We start from the raw sequence: 10,160 nt of genomic DNA, 5'->3' as shown, positions 1-10,160 counted from the left end.
GCCAACGGTTTGCGACGGCCCCGTACCAACGGAAGTGTGAAAGTAGCCGTACAAGTCTGCAGTGTAGAAGCACACAGGTCTTGTGCCCATCTAGCTCCTCCCTTCTCCAACTTGCTCAGCTAATGAGTATCTTCCTCTGCTACTGTTCATCCATGCTAAAACAATATGTTTTGTACATAAATCAATTATCCAATTGCATATTTGGTATGCATGGCTTTCTTGATGTTTCTTGCAACATTTTAGATAAAGCCAATTAGAAAAGGTGTTGTCCATAATTGTTATACAAATGACCTATCCATAGGATAAATCATCGATATCACATTGGAGGGTGTCTGACTCACAAGACTCCCACCAACCACCTGTAATCTCTTTAAGGCTTGTTTCACACCTCCGTCTTCTGGCGGGCGTCGTAATGCGTTGTTGCGATGGATCGACGTACGTTTGGAAAATAGTGAAAAACGTGTGTAACGCATCCAGTGTTTTGACGGATGCGTCGTTTGTGTTCGTGCCTGAATTTCAATAGACAAATACACAAAAAGTAGCCGCACTCAAGTCTTGGAAATGTGGAAAATTTTCTTTGTTTTTTATTCAAGTGTACAGGCACCACCAAGTGAATTTACAGAAACAACAAGTGGTTGCGGACCATAAGGAACGTTTCGACCTGGCGCGGTCTTTTTCAAACCTCACTGCAATAGTAAATACAACATATAAATGTGCTGTACATATATACATGTGTACAGAAGACCATGTAGTATAATAAATAAACTTCCTACATCCAGCTACAGAATATGCGTGAAATAACTGCAAAAAAAACTGCAAAAAAATTTTTTTTAAACATATATACATATACACATGAAAATATACATATATACCCACAGTTTGTAGTATATTGACTATGGACACATCTATGTCCTAGGGCAATAGATCATGGCATATAAAAAAAGGAAATAGATATACCCTGAAAACAAGGTTTGCAAGTAAGGGCTATTCAAAAGGACGACGTTGTGCTGAGATCTAATCCTGGGATTGGAAGTGGGCACATAGATATAGAAAACACTGTTCAAGATGCCAGAAATGGTATACTGACCTTTGGTAAGAGGAATGGTTTAGGAGGAAAGGAAGATAGGAAGAGAGTCCCCCAGGACTAAAGAAAAGCAGAGAGGACATGGTTAAATATATGATACACTAAACAAAAAAAAGGGGGGGGGGGGGGGAAGGAAGGGTAATAGAACAAAATGAAAGCGCCGTCTTTACCAGCTCACAGTAGACTTCAGGAATAAGGTGTCCGTCTTATTGGTGGTGCAGTGGCTGGTATGCCCGCTGTTGGCGCTATAAATACACCGCAGATGCGGTCATGTCCGGTGTGTTAGCGTGGCCCCTGTGTATTGAAAGCGAGGTCTGACCTGCAGAGCGGCGTGCGTGTCAGACCGGCGCATGCGCAGTAGTTGCCAGGTTCCGGGATAGATACTGTGGCCGTACAAATAATGCAAGAGGGCCTGGAGCATGCGCAGTGTGTATAAGGAGACCGGACCAAGCAGCGCTCGTGCAGGGGGAGTGGAGGCAAAGGGTAGCAGCGATCAGGGGGAGCTTGTATGCATGAGGGACCTCTCCTGTCACGTGAGGACTAAAAGCAGAGGCGAGGTATTCTATAAGGCAGAATGTGAGTTAGACGGGAAGGAGAAGGGGAAGGGGTCTATGGGCGGTATAAGTGTGAAACTATATAGATGCATATTCTAAAGTATTGTGGAGAGAAAAAAAGAGGATGCATACTCTGCAGAAGTCAAATAAAACAAAATGAATGAGATGAAAAGAACATAATAACGAAGAGAAAAAAATTATGAAGGAAAAAATCAGATAATAAAATAAAAATGATAATGAAATAAAAATGATAAAGGAAAAAATAAAAGATAAATGTAAAAAATAAAAATAAAAATAAAAATAAAAAATAATATAATAATAAAAAAATAATATAAAAATAAAAAATAATAAAAAATAAAAAATAATAAAAAATAAAAAGGTCATGGTAAACTTACCAAAAGTGGTAGATTGTGGAGGAAAAACCTAGGGTTTCCCTGTATTTCCTTCCTAAGAAGTCTAAAGAAGAAAGTGGGAAGAAGTAGAAAATGATTAGAGAGGCAGTCTTGATACAGTGACATAAGAATAAAATACAAAATGATTAGTATACATTAGGCCCATATTATTCTAAAAGGTGAAGTCCAATTCCCTATTTAGGCCTTTGGGGGCCAAAGTCTGTAATGTGTAGATCCAGAACGATTCTCGTTCCTTGAGAAGTTTTATATGATCACCGCCACGTCTTGGACGTTCCACTCTTTCTATTACCTGGTAACGGAGTTGAGATACGGAATGGTTGGCTGAGACAAAATGATGGGGGAGTGGAAGCCAGGTTTTCTTGAGTCTAATGGTAGACTTGTGGCTGGAGATTCTGTCACGCACGTGTTGTATGGTTTCCCCCACGTACATAAGACCACAGGGACACTTAATCAAGTACACAACAAAATTAGTTTCACAGGTGTAAAATCCCTTGATGTTGAACTTCTTCCCCGTGTGTGGATGTGTAAACTCACTTGCTTTAATCACGTTGGCGCAACAGGCACAACCTAGACAGGGAAATGTACCTGTCCTTTGGGTTCCAAGGAATTGTTGTTTTGGTTGTTTAATGAAACTTCCGATATCGGCCTTGACCAGGTTGTCCCTAAAGTTCCTTGGTCTACGCTTGCACATTAGTGCTGGAGCTTGAAAGGCAGCTACCTGTGGGTAGGCTTCCTTTAGTAGGGGCCAGTGCTTATTAATGGTCCTATAGACCAGAGGCATAGTGGGGTGGTGCGTGTGTATGAACGGGATTCGTTCCTGTTTAGGGGATCGTGGTCTAGAGGGGAGGTACTCAAGGGCCCTTGCTTTTTCTTTTTGGAGAATCCTGTCAGGATAATTTCTGTCTCTGAATTTTTGTATCATGTCGTCCAGTCTGGACTCCGTCAGGTTGGTGTCTGACACAATGTTGGTCACCCTACGGAATTGGGAGTATGGAAGGCTCTCACGTGTAGATTTAGGATGACAACTTGAAAACAAGAGCAGGTTGTTGGAATCGGTAGGTTTTATATAAATATCGGTATCCAGGCCACCTTGGTTGTTCTTAGTAACCAAGGTGTCCAGGAATGGAATCTTATTGGTGTCACAGTTAGGTGTAAACTGTAATTCTGGTCTGATCCCGTTGATCTGCGATACGAAGAGAGAAAAGCTGTCTGTTGGTCCGTCCCATAGACAAAAAACGTCATCTATGTACCGGAGCCAACATTTTGAGTGTGACTTAAACAGGGCGTTATTGTATATATAATCCTTCTCAAAGGTGTCCATGTAAATGTTGGCATATGCTGGTGCCATGTTGGACCCCATGGCTGTACCGCAGGTTTGTAAGAAAAACTGGTCGCCGAACAGGAAAAAATTCTCTCTGAGGACAGTGGAGAGGAGATCTAATATAAGCTGTTGGGCTTGTGGACCTAGGTCAGAGGTCTGTAGGAGGCTGCCCACAGCCTCTAGGCCTAAATCATGCTTAATCGCCGTATAAAGGCTTTTGACGTCCAGAGTTGTCAAGAGGCACTGTGGTGATAGATTGGAGATCCGTTTAGTTATACCGATAAAATGACCCGTGTCGAGGACAAATGATTTGGTCTTTTTGACAAATGGGGTAAGGCATTTTTCCAAGAAAATGGACAAGGGAGAGAGGATGGAATTTGTTGATGCCACGATGGGGCGGCCCGGGGGATTTGACAAGGATTTATGAACTTTTGGAAGCACATAAAAAACCGGTATTGTTGGACATGGATTTGTTAAAAAGGTGGCTGTTTTCTGATCTATACAATTATTGGAGAGATATTTATCAAGAATTCCATTAATTTTGGACTTAATATTGGGGGTGGGGTTATGTGATAGCTTCTGGTAGGTGGATGTATCAGCTAGTTGGTTGTTTATTTCTTTGATGTAATCATGATGATTCATGATTACTATGGCCCCACCCTTGTCTGCCGGTTTTATAACTATAGATTTGTTGGTGCGTAAGGATTCTATAGCCTGTTTTTCTATGGGTGTAGTATTATGTTTAGTAGGGAAGGGAGAGGGAGAGAGAGAGATTTTCCCCGGGTTGGAAAATGCTTCCAGGCCTGGTCATATGTAAAAACAGGATCCGTCAATGGATTCCTGCGTTTCACAGTGACCGCAGGATCCTGTGTCCATAGGCTCCCATTCTGTGAAACGACGTATGATGCAGGAGGCGTCCTGGCATGTTTTTCCACTGCAGACAAAAAATGTTCCTTTGAACGTTTTTTTCCAAACGATGGGCCGTCACATTCCACAGGATCCAGTGCACGACGGATGAAACGTGTGACCATACGTCGCGATACGTTGCTAATACAAGTCTATGAGAAATTGCAGGATCCTGCAAATTTTTTTGCAGGATCCTGTTTTCTCAAAAAACTACGTATCTCGATGGGAAAAAAAGCCTACACGGTTGGATGTAATCGATTAATGGAGCGAAAGACCAGAACTCCATAAATTGTTTAGTGGTGGCTGCTGCAGGGTACTGCAGAGGATAGCAGTTGATCTTCAAAACTTGGCAATGGCTACTACACATGGAATGGAGCTGAGCTGTTTGGCTCTGTACACTGTTTACATCTGGCTTCTGAAGGTAATAGCTTCCTGACAATTTACCAAGAGGACAGGTAGCAGGGGCGTCCCTCTGAGCGTCAGCAACCATTATTTCAAGATTGGAGCATATAAATGCCATCACTACCCCTTTTTGTAGAATAGGTACCGGTTTGCACTTATCTCCTCCCTCAGGGAAGCAGCGGGATAAGGCATCCGCCTTAATGTTTTTGCTCCCCGGCCTAAAATTAACAAAAAAGTTAAACCTGGTAAAGAATAATGCCCATGTTGCCTGTTGTGGTGTAAGATGTTTCGCCGACTCCAAGTAAACCAGATTTTTATGATCTGCGATAACTATCACTGGGTGAACAGCTCCCTCCAAAAAATGACGCCACTCCTCAAATGCTCATTTGATTGCTAAGAGTTCCCTATTACCAATATCATAATTTCTCTCAGCTGGTGACAGTTTTTTTGAAAAGTATACACACTGTTGCCATTTAACAGGAGACGCACCCTGTGACAATACAGACCCCACTCCCACCTCGGATGCATCAACCTCTACAATGAAAAGCTGAGAGACATCAGGCTGAATAAGAATTGGTGCAGAAGCGAATCACCTTTTCAATATGTCAAATGCCTCCCTGGCGGGACTGGACCACTTAGAGAAGTCTGTCCCCTTCTTGGTCAGATCTCTCAGTGGTTTGGATACTACCAAAAAGTTTTTTATGAATTTACAGTAGTAGGTAGCGAAACCCAAGAATCTTTGTAACGCCTTTAAATCCTCTGGACGATCCCACTACAATATCACCCGGACTGTCATGGTTCCCAATGGCAAGACAGACTAGCTCTTGGGTGATGGAATCTCGAGCTGACCGTGAGCTAAACCTACCACACAACTAACAGTGGCCGGGTGACGTACCTACGTTTTATCCCTAGACGCCTAGCGCCAGCCGGAGGACTAACTAACCCTAATAGAGGAAAAGACAGACCTGGCTTACCTCTAGGGAAATTCCCCCAAAAAGGAGACAGAAGCCCCCCACATATATTGACGGTGAGTTCAGAGGAAAAGACACACGCAGTATGAAGGTAGGTTCAGCAAAGCGAGGTCCGCTTACTAGATAGCAAGAAGATACAATAGGGAACTTCACGGTCAGCTGAAAACCCTATTAGAATACCATCCCGAAATTACTTTAAGACTCATGTGTCAACTCATGACACCGGAGTGGCAATTTCGGCCCACAAGAGCTTCCAGCTACAGAAAAATAACATAACTGTGAACTGGAACAAAAATGCAAAACAAACTTAGGACTAAGAGTCCAACTTAGCTGATAGTAGTCTAGAAGCAGGAACATGCAACAGAAAGGCTCTGGTTACATTGATGGCCGGCTGTTATGGTTCTCAATGGCAAGAGAACATAGCCCAGCATACATAGGAACTAGCTCTTGGAAGGATGGAAACTTAAACTGACCATGAACTAAACCTGCCGCACAACTAACAGTAGCCGGGTAGCGTAGCCTGCGTTTTATCCCTAGACGCCCAGCGCCGGCCGGAGGACTAACTAATCCTGGCAGAGGAAAATATAGTCCTGGCTCACCTCTAGAGAAATTTCCCCGAAAGGCAGACAGAGGCCCCCACATATATTGGCGGTGATTTAAGATGAAAATGACAAACGTAGTATGAAAATAGGTTTAGCAAAATCGAGGTCCGCTTACTAGATAGCGGGAAGACAGAAAGGGTACTTTCATGGTCAGCTGAAAACCCTATCAATACACCATCCTGAAATTACTTTAAGACTCTAGTATTAACTCATAACATCAGAGTGGCAATTTCAGATCACAAGAGCCTTCCAGACACAGAAACGAAACTGCAGCTGTGAACTGGAACAAAATGCAAAAAACAAACAAGGACAAAAGTCCGACTTAGCTGGAAGTTGTCTGGTAGCAGGAACATGCACAGAAAGGCTTCTGATTACAATGTTGACCGGCATGGAAGTGACAGAGGAGCAAGGTTAAATAGCGACTCCCACATCCTGATGGGAACAGGTGAACAGAGGGGATGATGCACACAAGTTCAATTCCACCAGTGGCCAACGGGGGAGCCCAAAATCCAATTTACAACAGCCGGCACTAGAATAACTGAGCAGCAAGGCTAAATAGGATACTCCCATATCCTGATGGAAACAGGTGAACAGAGAAAGTGAAGCACACAAGTCCAGTACCACCAGTGACCACCGGGGGAGCCCAAAAACCAAATTCACAACAGTACCCCCCCCTCAAGGAGGGGGCACCGAACCCTCACAAGAACCACCAGGGCGATCAGGATGAGCCCTATGAAAGGCACGGACCAAATCAGAGGCATGAACATCAGAGGCTGTCACCCAAGAATTATCCTCCTGACCGTAGCCCTTCCACTTGACCAGATACTGAAGTTTCCGTCTGGAAACACGGGAGTCCAAGATCTTCTCCACAACGTACTCCAATTCACCCTCAACCAACACCGGAGCGGGAGGCTCAACGGAAGGCACAACCGGTACCTCATACCTGCGCAATAATGACCGATGGAAGACATTATGGATAGAAAAAGATGCTGGGAGGTCCAATCGAAAGGACACGGGGTTAAGAATCTCCAAAATCTTATACGGGCCGATGAACCGAGGCTTAAACTTAGGAGAAGAAACCCTCATAGGGACAAAACGAGAAGACAACCACACCAATTCCCCAACACGAAGACGAGGACCAACACGACGACGGCGGTTAGCAAAATGCCGAGTCTTCTCCTGGGACAACTCCAAATTGTCCACCACCTGTCCCCAAATCCGATGCAACCTATCCACCACAGTATCCACTCCAGGACAATCCGAAGACTCCACCTGACCGGAAGAAAAACGAGGATGAAACCCCGAATTGCAAAAGAAAGGAGAAACCAAAGTGGCAGAACTAGCCCGATTATTGAGGGCAAACTCCGCCAACGGCAAAAAGGCAACCCAGTCATCCTGATCCGCAGACACAAAACACCTCAAATAAGTCTCCAAGGTCTGATTAGTTCGCTCAGTCTGGCCATTAGTCTGAGGATGGAACGCAGACGAAAAAGACAAATCAATGCCCATCCTAGCACAGAACGCCCGCCAAAATCTAGACACGAACTGGGTCCCCCTGTCAGAAACGATATTCTCCGGAATACCATGCAAGCGAACCACATTTTGAAAAAACAGAGGAACCAACTCGGATGAGGAAGGCAACTTAGGCAAGGGCACCAAATGAACCATCTTTGAAAAACGGTCACACACCACCCAGATGACAGACATTTTCTGAGAAACAGGGAGATCAGAAATAAAATCCATAGAGATGTGAGTCCAAGGCCTCTTCGGAATAGGCAAAGATAACAACAATCCGCTAGCCCGAGAACAACAAGGTTTGCCCCGAGCACAAACATCACAAGACTGCACAAAAACTCGTACATCTCGAGACAGGGAAGGCCACCAGAAGGACCTAGCCACCAAATCCCTGGTACCAAAGATCCCGGGATGACCTGCCAACACAGAAGAATGAACCTCCGAGATGACTCTACTGGTCCAATCATCAGGAACAAACAGTCTACCAGGCGGGCAACGATCAGGTCTATCCGCCTGAAACTCCTGCAAAGCCCGTCGCAGGTCTGGGGAAACAGCAGTGTCATGATCTCTGCAAGCAGAGATCATAGCAAGCCTATAGAGGGACAAGCTCTCGGAAGATGGAACTATACTGACCATGAACTAAGCCTGCCGCGCAACTAGAAATAGCCAGGTAGCATTTCCTATTTATCGCTAGATGCCCAGCTCTGGCCTAAGACCTAAATAGCTAGCAGAGGGAAATATAAGACCTGGCTCACCTCTAGAGAAATATTCCAAAGAAGACAGTAGCCCCCCACATATAATGACGGTGAGTTCAGATGAAACAACAAACGCAGCAGGAAAATAGTCTTAGCAAATTTGAGGTCCGCTTACTAGATAGCAGAAGACAGATAGTATACTTTCATGGTCAGCAGAAAAATACTAACAAAACACCATCCAGAGATTACCTTAAACTCTGGCATTAACTCATAACGCCAGAGTAGCAATCCCTGATCGACGAGAGCTTTCCAGACACAGTAACAAAACTTCAGCTGCGAACTGGAACAAATAGGCAAAACAAAACATGGACAAAAGTCCAACTTATCAGTAGTTGTCTAGAAGCAGGAACAAGCACTGAGAGGCATCAGATAACATTGTTGACCGGCAAGAAACCACCAGAGAAATGAGCTTAAATAGCGACACCCACTACTGATGGAATCAGGTGAAACAGGAAAGAGGATGACAAGTCCAATTCCACAAGCGGCCACCGGGGGAGCCCAGAATCCAAATTCACAACAGTACCCCCCCCTCAAGGAGGGGGCACCGAACCCTCACCAGATCCACCAGGGCGACCAGGATGAGCCCTATGGAAGGCACGAACAAGATCAGAAGCATGAACATCAGATGCATTGACCCAAGAATTATCCTCCTGGCCGTAACCCTTCCAGTTGACCAGATACTGGAGTTTCCGTCTGGAAACACGAGAGTCCAAAATTTTCTCCACAACGTACTCCAACTCACCCTCAACCAACACCGGAGCAGGAGGCTCAACAGAAGGTACAACAGGTACCTCATACCTGCGCAATAACGACCGATGAAAAACGTTATGAATGGAAAAGGACGCAGGGAGGTCCAAACGGAAAGAAACAGGATTAAGAATCTCCAATATTCTATAAGGGCCGATGAACCGAGGTTTAAACTTAGGAGAAGAGACCCTCATAGGGACAAAACGAGAAGACAGCCACACTAAATCTCCAACACAAAGCCGAGAACCAACACGACGATGACGGTTGGTAAAACGCTGAGTCTTCTCCTGTGACAACTTCAAATTGTCCATAACCTGCCCCCAGATGTGATGCAATCTCTCCACCACCGCATCCACTCCAGGACAATCCGAGGATTCCACCTGACCGGAGGAAAATCGAGGGTGAAACCCCGAATTACAGAAAAACGGGGACACCAAGGTGGAAGAACTGGCCCGATTATTGAGGGCGAACTCTGCCAATGGCAAAAAAGCAACCCAATCATCCTGGTCAGCAGAGACAAAACACCTCAGATATGTCTCAAGGGTCTGATTAGTCCGCTCGGTCTGGCCATTAGTCTGAGGGTGAAAAGCAGATGAAAAAGACAAATCTATGCCCATCCTAGCACAGAATGCCCGCCAAAATCTAGACACAAATTGGGTACCTCTGTCAGAAACAATATTCTCAGGAATACCGTGCAATCGGACAACATTCTGAAAAAACAGAGGAACCAACTCAGAAGAAGAAGGCAACTTGGGCAGAGGAACCAAATGGACCATTTTAGAGAAACGGTCACAGACCACCCAGATGACAGACATCTTCTGGGAAACAGGCAGATCTGAAATAAAATCCATCGAGATGTGTGTCCAAGGCCTCTTAGGAATAGGCAAGGG

The 10,160-nt window shown here is 44.8% G+C and overlaps 1 long non-coding RNA gene across 1 annotated transcript; it reads right to left on the bottom strand.

Moving 5' to 3' along the window:
- Positions 1-565: 565 nt before the first annotated feature.
- On the bottom strand, positions 566-2,548 carry LOC143818104 (uncharacterized). The gene is made up of 3 exons (XR_013224315.1): positions 2,034-2,548; positions 1,088-1,144; positions 566-686 (listed from the first exon to the last, which is right to left on the bottom strand). It is a non-coding gene; the product is annotated as an uncharacterized LOC143818104 (long non-coding RNA).
- Positions 2,549-10,160: the final 7,612 nt, after the last annotated feature.

Source organism: Ranitomeya variabilis, chromosome 3 (genome assembly GCF_051348905.1).
Source record: "Ranitomeya variabilis isolate aRanVar5 chromosome 3, aRanVar5.hap1, whole genome shotgun sequence".
In the NCBI taxonomy this organism is placed as follows: Eukaryota; Metazoa; Chordata; class Amphibia; order Anura; family Dendrobatidae; genus Ranitomeya; species Ranitomeya variabilis.
This window is presented reverse-complemented; position numbering and strand designations above follow the sequence as displayed.